This window comes from Physcomitrium patens, chromosome 25 (assembly GCF_059467195.1).
Source record: "Physcomitrium patens ecotype Gransden chromosome 25, ASM5946719v1, whole genome shotgun sequence".
Taxonomy (NCBI): domain Eukaryota; kingdom Viridiplantae; phylum Streptophyta; class Bryopsida; order Funariales; family Funariaceae; genus Physcomitrium; species Physcomitrium patens.
In genome coordinates this window covers 2,134,538-2,145,392 of record NC_143434.1, presented here as the reverse complement: position 1 = coordinate 2,145,392, position 10,855 = coordinate 2,134,538, and positions in this window count along the sequence as shown.

Genomic DNA, 10,855 nt, shown 5'->3' with positions numbered 1-10,855 from the left:
CTATCAACTACCAACAAGATGATTGGACAACCTTTCTGCCATTGGCAGAGTTTGCTTATAATAATACGGTACATTCTTCCACGCAACAAACACCTTTCTTTACCAATTATGGCTATCATCCACGACTTGATACTTTTGATTTTTCAAAAGTTGATAATCCTGCAGCAGAAGATATGGCAAATCGGTTGTCAGAGTTACATGCAATAATGAAGACACAATTGAAGGAAGCTCAAGAACGACAAAAGATAAACGCAGATTTATATCGTAAGGAACAACCACAAATCAACGTGGGTGATAAGGTATGGCTACTTCGTCACAATATCAAGACTACTCGACCTTGTGACAAGTTGGACTATCGTAGGCTTGGCCCCTTTTCTGTTTCTGAACAGATCAACCCAGTTGCATATCGGTTACATCTACCGGAGTCAATGAAGATCCATCCTGTATTCCACGTATCTCTTCTTGAACCATATAAGACAGTGGATATACAAGGAAGAAGACAAATGCCACCGCCTCCTATAGAAGTAGATAATAATGAAGAATTTGAGGTGGAAGAGATATTAGACTCAAGGCGGCACCGAAATAAGCTGGAATATCTTGTTCATTGGCGCGGATATGATATTAGTGAACGCACATGGGAGCCATCCAGGAATCTAGCAAATGCATTAGCTAAAGTCAAAGTTTTTCATCAACGACATCCATCAAAACCAAGATGAAAATCTCTCTTATAAAAGAGACAAGATTGAGGCAAGATAACATTCAATTTCCTATCCTTGTTTGTAACTTTTTTACATTTGTGACGCTAATTAGATGGAGAGTCAACAACCAGCGGATTCAACTCAAGAACCTTCGTTTGCTGACCTGTCGGACGAGACATTACGATTGTCACAACCTTCAAGACGATGCAATCGAGATGAAGATCTTCAAGAACGACATGTTCTTCCTCGAACAGATGGTGAGATACAACGCGTTTGGTATCACGATTTGGGAAGGGACTCCCGATGTTTGGTGATTTTGCTAGAGGTAGGAACAACTCCTGATGGTGTTCTGAATATTCTTTTCGAAGGAAGTTATGAAGGCCTCAATAATGATCAAATAACTGGGTGGTCTTCCCGCCCTGGTATGGGACACTACCGATGGTTGAGAGGCCCTATCAATCATCTTCGAAGAGAACAGAGATCAGAGTATGTGGCGAATACAATTCATCGCATCATAGATTTCCTCAACATATGATGACCGCTCCTCGTGGAACTCGTCTCTAGAAGGGGGGATAATGTCACGGCCATAATCATGTAAGCTAATAATTACATATAGAAATAGGTAGAAGTAAGTAAAAGTAGATAAAAGTAAGTTAATTCTATAATATTTAATATAGAAGCTTCTTAGAAACTTCCTAGACGCTGCTTTGACTTCATAGGTGTCTTTAATTGACTTTTTGGATTAGAAACGTGGTCAAAAAGTTGGCCATGTGCCACACATGTTGTTAGCTTGAAGATCAAGCTAACTATGTGGCCCACACGTAGAAAAACTTGCCTTGTAAGTCAAGGCATGTGTCCTACAAAGTCAACACATATTGGAGGTCCTATAGAACGTCGCCACGTAGCCCCTAGTTAGATAGTATATATAGAGACAAGAGTGAAGGCTTCTTCACTCTTGTCAACTCCTTTCTTGCTTCTAGTCCAGGTTCAAGAGTCTTTAGTTTCTTGTCTTGTGGCAATAGCCATTCCAGTTTCCTTTTAATATACCTACTTGTTTATATTTTGACTTATTATATCGAGATAGCCTTTTGGTGTATATTTTCCCTCATCGAGTCTTTGTCCTTGACACTTATTCATCAAGGCCAAAATTAATGCAAATTGATATGGTACATTTTAAATCCCTCACAAAGCAAAAAAAGATTTTATGTTGTTAAGAAGATTTGTAATTATATTATGAAAAGCTAACAATATTCTTCAATATTATCTAATGAAGCAACATAATTATAAAATGAGAAGTATAATTGCTAAAAAAGACAATGTATCAAAAAACAAGTTTCTCCAACTACAATAGGAATCATATAGCTATAATCATGTACAACATTTAGTAAAGGTCATATTTTCTTCTTAAATCCCTCACCTTATTTTACAATAGATGTCTATTTAGGATCTAAAAATTACAAAGCTTTTATATTATTACATTCAAGAGCCTTAACTTGTTTATAAAAAAAGACTATGTCAAAAAATAAAAAATATTTTTAGTCATCTTCTTCATATCTTCAAGAAGGACTTATAACTTTTCTTATAATTTTCCATCAACAACTTAAAAAAACAATTCAACCTTATTTAGTCCCAATATTAACTTTTTTATTTTTGATAATTGAAAAATTTATCTTTTTAAATTCTCTTAATAATTTTGTAGCTTGCAAATTTTTGTTGGATCATTCAATCCATTCCAAGAACGATTTCTTGGTAATTCAATCAATATCTTCTAAAAAATACTCATCCTTCAACTCATGTAAAAATACCTCCTATGAACTTCTAAATTACCCTATAATAGACCTTATATGCTTCCTTATCTCTGATATTATAATAAGCTCAAATAATTGAAACATCTATTTCTCAAAAACGTGATTCAATTCCATTTTCCACACATAACATCTTAAATATTTGGAAATATCCCTCCCATCAAATTGATCAATCTTATTAACCATAGCTTATAATGCTTTGATTGCTAAAGCTTCTTTTTAATCATTGCTCTATTACTGTCTCATAAATAATGTAAATGCTTGAAACATTTTTGCAATATTTGGATCAAAGTACGTACCTTCTCTACTAGTACAAAATCTACTTGAAGCTCTACTTGAAGATCTACTTACAACTCTACCCAAAGCTCGATCAAAGACACCAAATTCAACTTTTTTGCTTTCTTGTCTTCTTGTGTCGTCAATTCCAAATAACTACAAATAAAATCCAATACCTTCCACTTCAAAATTTTATGTTGGATTCACTACTTAAGTCATATTATGTGTTGTCTTACTTCGAAATGCACTAAACACCTACCTATAGAAGGTGAGGTTGTATTTTACAAACATCCAAGAAACCCTAATAAGTTTCACCCATATAAAAAGAATATAATTCAAATTCTAATTCGAAAGTGCTAAAAAAATACTCCTCTTATTATCCTCAATCACACATAAATCTCAATTATCTTGTTACTTTCATATTTAAGCAATTTAGATTTTTCTTATAAGCTCTAACCCTAATTAGTGAGCTTTAACAAGCTGTAACTTCTAATCTAACTTTCCACTTGATGTAAAATTATGCATGCAATTATCAATATAAGTCTTCTATATGCTCAAGAATTTTCAGCCCAATCCAACTTACAGATTGTGAGAAAACCTCCAAAAACTACATTGATGTTACTGTATTGCCAACTTGAAAGGTGAAGCAACAATTCCAATAGTGATTTCTCCTTCTCCAATTGATAACTTCGACTCAAAATTGGTTTGTAGCTTGATCTTTAAGTCTTTCAATACCATGCCAAATTTCACCTTGATCCAATTAGTAGATCTTTAGATATCATTGAAATCCTACTTAATCTCAAACTGCCAACTTTTCATATGTTTTTGTACCAAAACCCAAATATCTCTCAATTGCATCATTTGATTATTAAAAAAATTTACATAGACTTAGAACACCTAATTATCTAAGCACTATCAAATTAAATGTGACACCAGTTTTATGAACTAGCTAAGAATGCTAGCCCTAATTTCATTACATAATTCCCAAATTACCAATACAAACCTTAATTTCCAACAACAATTGCTAACTCTCTCTAAATCCTACCAAAATCAACCTCATGTCTTTGGAACAAATTCTAATGTAGCTCTCAAACCCTAATTTCCAAACTTCAAATGAATTCCTATTTTGCCCTAGGCTATCGTTTCAATGGCTAGAAATCTAATTTTGACCCTGTCTCACAAACGGTCAACCCTCGGGTATCAATCTAACCTATCCTAAGGATTTTTTAGCCCAACCCTATCTTCAACTTAATCCTAGTATCAATTATACTAATTATTTATCTCTTTTAATCTGATTTTATCAATTTATGGTCTATTTAAGGTAGTAAAAGAGTCTCTACAGCTAGAAGGTAAAATCACTAATTAACCTTTAACTTACTAACTATCAAGATAAAAAAATAACCTAAAAAGCTTTTATAAAAGCCATGTTTAGATATCTTGAATTATTATTGAATTAAAATAATTAGATATTAATTAAAAATTTATAGTTTTATTATATAATTGTATTACATTACAACATTGACATTATAAGAAGTTCAAATAGTTCAATCACCTTATTTTCAAAATCCCAATTTAATTCTATCTCTTGTATATAACATCTCAAATACTTTCAAATATCTCTTCCATTAAATTGGTCAATTTTATTAACCACTGCTTACATTGCTTTGGTACTAAAGCATCTTTGCAATCATTGCCCTATTGTTATTGTATAAATAATGTAAATACTTGAAACATATTTGCACTATTTGAATCAAAATCCATATCTCTTTCACTAGTAGAAAATCTATTTGAAGCTCTACTTGAAGATCCATTTAAATCTCTATCAAAAATTCTAAATTCAATCTTCTTGCTTTTTTACGCCATGAATTCTAAATAACCACAAATACAGTATAACATCTTCTACTCCAAACTTTCACATTAGATTCACCATTTGTGTTGTATTTTGTATAATCTTGTTTGAAAATGCACTAGGTACTTGGCTATAGAAGGTAAAGTTACATTTTACAATTATCAAAGAAACTCTAATAGATTTCTTCCATATAAAAAGAATGCAATTTGAATTTCAATTCAAAAGTACTTAAAGCCAATACAAAGTACTCAAAAACACTCTTCTTTGTAACTTCAATCTTATACAAAATCCAATTATTTTATTACTTTTATAATTAGATAATTTTGATTTCTCTTTATAAGCCTTAATTCTAATCAGTGAGCTTTAGCAAGCTGTTATTTCTAATTTGATCATCAATTGGTATAAAAATTTTCACTTAAATGCAACTATAAGTCTTCTAAATGCTAAAAAAAATTCAGCCCAATCCAACTTACAAATTCTAAGAAAAAATCTAATAAACCACAGTGATGTCACTTAGCTACCAACTCAAAAGTTGATTTAGATGTTTCAGTAGTAATTTTTCCTTCTCCAACTATTATCTTCAGCTTGAAATCAGTGAATAACTTGATCTTTGAATCTTCTATTACCATGCTAAATTTTACCTTGTTTCAATTAGTAGATCTTTAGATATTATAGAAACCCTATCCAACTTCAAATTGTCAACTTTTGATACCTTCTTATATCAAAAACCAGATATCTTCCAATTTTATTATTACATTAATATAAAATTCTATATACACTTAGCATACCTAATCAATCAAGCTCTAAAAATTTTAAATTATAGATGTAACACCAATTATATGAACTAACCAAGAGTGCTAGCCCTAATTATATTTCATAAATTCAAAGGTCACCAATATAAATCCTAATTTTGAACAATAATTGCAAAGTCATCTCAAATCTTATGAAAATAAACCTTATTCTTTTTGAATGAGCTTAAAGCTATCTCTCTAGTTCTAATTGCCGATCTCCAAATGGCCCTATATTTTACCCTAGGTAGTTGTTTTAGTAGCTAGAGGTTTGGTTTTGACCTTGTTGTACAAACGACCAACCTCTAGATATCAATCTAATTTATCTTAGGGATTTTTTAGCTCTAACCTATCTTCAACTTTTATCTTAGTTTCAACCATACTAATTATTTACTTCTTTTATCCTATTTTTACCAATTTATGGCCTTTCTAAGGTAGTAAAAGAATTTCTTTAGCCTAGAAGATAAAATTACTAATTAGCCTTTAATCTACTAGCTATTAAGACAAGAAAATAAACTAAGAGGCTTTTATAAAAGCCATGTTTAAATGTCTCAAATTATTATTGAATCAAGATGATTAAATATTAATTAAAATTTTATTTTTTATTATTTTGAAATCATATAGTTGTGTTACAACGTGACAACAATTATAAAAGAGTAAAAGCTCAATTTTACATGTGTAAACATTATATTTACTATTTTTTTAAATCTCAATGGAATATTTGGCTCAAATGGTAGAGTGTATTATTTGCGTTCAATAAGTAATAGAATCAATACCCATCTTTTTCAATGAATTCTAGCCTTAAATTAAGCCTTCAACTTCTATTTGTTTAAATAATTATTTGCATTGGATATTTCTTTGAAATTTAAAGGGTGGATTTTATTTGGCAATTTTTTTTTCACTTACTTTATTAGTTTATATGTTCAATTACAAATGCTACATTGAATGCCAAAAATAAAAATTATTAAATTATATGCAAAAGTGACTTTTCAAGATATTCATCATTTTATCAACTTATCTAAATAATAAATTAACAAAAATAATAATCACATTGTAATCTAAAGATAGGCAAGAACTTGTGCTAAAATTCATGTAATTTTTATTTTGTAATTTATGAAGATTTTGCAACATCAAAACATTCTTACTTGTATTTTAGTAAATATTTTTTTTTCCCAGGCGTTTTATTGAAATATTCTCAAAAGAATCTACTTGTACTTCTATGCCTAAATAATACTACATTCTTTGTAAAACTAAAAAAACCTAGATGTTTTTTTTTATTGTAATGACTTAGAAAAAAATAATAAAAATAATAAAAATAATAAAATAAATACTCTTTAAATGTGTTTGAAATTATTGTTGTATAGAAAGATCATCAACAACAACAACAAAGTATATTGAAATAGAATTCAAATTAAGAATCATTGGAAACATGTAGATTTTAGATGTTGAACATGTAATTTAATGAGGGTAATGTCTATAAATGTTTACAGTCAATACCTATATTACTTCTTATTAAAAATATATAAAACATTAACAAATATACATGCACCAATATATATATATATATATATATATGCACCAATATACATACACCAATATATATATATATATATATATAAATAAAGACAAAGCACTCCTTAAAAGAATCTACAATTACAAAAACTTGTCAATTTCTCCATCATATTGATTACTCTACATAATAGAAGTGATAGAATAAGAATAAACGTGGTCAACAAGATTGCAGAAAAAAATTAGTTTTCATGATGACATAGGCACCAAGCTTTAATTGATAATACCTTACAAAAAAATGAAAAATAAAAAATAAAAAAAATCGTCACATCTGTCTCAAATATTTCAAACTGCATTATAGAACTAGTATAATTTTAAATAATTCTACATATTCCAATACAATTTATTTTTTCTATCCTCATTATTTCTGATGATGCGTTTTTATATAATAATATAATTTCTTCTAATAAAATGGGTATTATTAATAATTTAGTCGATGTTTTAAAATAATTCTTCATATTTATTATTTTCTTTCAATGAATTTTTACTTTTACAATCTATCTATAAATTCTAATTAAGTAGTTTCCACAACTTTCTAAAAGAAATACACCAATGTTAAACTTTGCTCCATAATCCAAATAGAATTAAAAAAGAAAAATTATAATATTAATAATAATATTATTTCTTTGTATCTTATATAATAATCTTGAAATAAATCATTAACTATTTTATTTGATTAGACTAAGTAGATATTTATAAAAAATAAATTTCAAAAATAAATAAACTCACAACATCTTTTAAAAAATTGTATTACAATTTTTAGAAATATTTTAATGGTTTTAGAAAACTTACAAATAACAGTTGAGGGATCAAACAATGTCCAACTTGGTAATTCTTGACAAAACCTTTCAAACCATCAAAACAAGTTAACAAAAGTTATAAGAATTTCAATTGACATATAAAAAAAAGCAGGTCAATCTTAAAAGTACATCTTTTTAAAGATTGTTAATAAATAAATGAAACTAAGAATGGTTTGTTAGAAAAATATAATACAAAGAAAATAATATTATCAAGAATTTTTTCAGTAAGTATAATTATTTTTATGCTCTCATATTTTATAAAATTCTAATAGAACAATTCAAATAGGATTTGTGAGCATTTTTTCTTTATATTTCATTGCTTTATTTGAAAATTTGTTGAAAAGAAGTTCAAAAACTTTTGATAATATATATATAAAAATAAATAAATAAATAAATAAAAATCAGTATATGATTTAAAGCAATTTTTGCCAAAAGTGACAAGAAAAATATATGTGTAATAATAATGATAAAAATAATAATAAATAGTGATAACAAACCATACTCAAATAAATTATATATATATATATATATATATACATACACACACACAAAATTAATAAATTGGATTATATTATGTTAAAAAATATATATAAGTTATACAAAATAAAATAAAAGCCTCTACTGAGCAAAATAAATAATTATCAAATACAAGCTAACAATATTTTTTGAGAAATTTTAAACTTTTACAAAAAAATCATAAAATTTAATTATAGAATAGAAACTACATTAGAAATGTGACAAAAGTAAAAGGAATAAACTTATATGGTATGATATTCTAGAGAAGCTTTTAGGATATATTAAAAGATGAAATTAGCTCAACGACCATATAAAGTATATGAATCCACAGTATTTATTCTTTTTGGAGAAAAAAAATCTTAAAATATGCACACAATATATTATATTTATAATATAAAAATGGTAACAATATCTAATATACTAGATATTATTCTTCAAAAAACACTGCAATAAAGAATGATCACAAGATTTATAAAAAATAGTCTTAGTATTTAGTGATGTTTTTGAAGGGTGGTGCCATTTTCTTTAAAGTTTTCAAATAATTCAAATAATATATATATATATATATATATATATATATAGTGAAAAAAGTCCTATATTTTTCAAGAAATAATTTTTTCATATTATTAGAATAAGATTTTTAATAATCATTCAACTTTTTTTATGCAATTTATCAAAAATATTATAAAATAAAAACCAATATGTGTATCCGTTCTTCAACAAGAAATAACTCTTTTGTTTCAATTAACTTATATTACCTAGTAAAACGAAGCAGTTTGACAAATATTCAATCAGTGCAATATCTGTTTTTTGGGGATTTCTTAAGAATACAATTGTCTTAAGACACAATATGTACTTAAATTTCTTATAAATTTTTTAATCTTTTTATATTATCATATAATCAAATGACCTATTGTCCATTGTATGTTTAAAATATTCAAAGATAGTATATTAAAATGTTAATTTTTAGTAGTGTAAGGTTAAACAAAGAATTTTACTAAAAATATAGTTATACTTTATTTTGTGATAATAATAATAATATATATATATATATATATATATATACATACATATAAGCATGTAGAAATGATGGATACAAATTTTATTGCATGTTTTAAATCAATAAACAACAAAACATGGAACGGATTTTGGCTTTACTTTTATAATTAAAAAAATTATAATATGTTAGACCCTCTGTAAACATTAGAAACATTACTCCTCTTCTTATTTCTTTTTTTCAAACATAAATAAAAATAATAAAAATAAAAATAAAAATAATAAAAATAAAAATAATAACCAAATAACAAGTTATTAATCAAACAAAGATCTTTGGCTCATGCACAAATGTAGAACATCCACAATGCTTTTTGTTTTCACTTACAAGATATAATGTGTATATTTATTTATTATATATTTTTAAAAACATGGCCCATTTGAAAGGTCATGGTTTAAAAAAATGATCAAAGTGTTGCACTTGGTAAAGAATATTAGTGCCCTAAATTCCTTAAGAACATGTTTACCAAATGGAAATAACAAAAGTTGTTTGGTCCTATTTATATGTCTATGATAACTAATTTTATAAAATATTTTTATAATGGATGTATAAGAGACCATTAAATGGATAAGATCTTTCACGTAAACAAATAATTAAAGCCAGTACCAAAAATTCTACGGGCATTAATAGAAGCATTCTAATCACTATTCCACTTACTCAATTAGCAAGTGGTTGAATGTAACATACTGTACATTGGTGACATACAATGAAAACAAATCACACCATACATAAATGATTCACCCAATTTATTCGATACATTAATATCAGTTTTTAAAATATGATGATCACCAATTTATTGGTATATTTAACTTGGTAGTTTGCAAAAAAAAAAAAAAAAAAAAAAAAAAAGAAGAATAGAAAAGAAAAAGTACCTCAATCACTCACACAATTTAAGGTAGACAATCAAATCTAGTGAAGAGACAATTGTACAAAAGCAAATCCAGAAATTGAGCTTGGTCACAATTATTTTTGTGTGTCAAGCCCAGGCTTCAATCCACATAAAAATTTAGATCATAAGGTGTACATAAGTTTACATTATTTCTTAAACGAATGAATATATATATATATATATATATATATGTTTACTTGCTATTTTTAAGATAATTGAAATTTAAACCTGCCATGGAATAAAATTAATTTTATCTGCTATGGGTGTTTATCAAAATCTTAACTTCGATAATTTTGAATGAGGCTCCGATTGAAGATTTTCATCCACGAACGCCGATATTCATCCTAATATCATTCATCCGCTGTGAGTATCATCCACTAAAGGCCTCGGATGAATGAACTCCTGGCCTCTTTCTCTGCACGTTCAGAAGTATTGAATGCAAAAATTGATTTCTAACACCAAATTTTAAAGGGCTTTTGCAGTTTCAGACATTTTCCATAAATGTCATATCAGAATGAATTTGATACTGGAACCAAGTCAAAAGGTATCCATCAAACTACAATAATAGCATCCATGGCAAACATAAGTGAGCCGTGTGGTTTGAATTTATT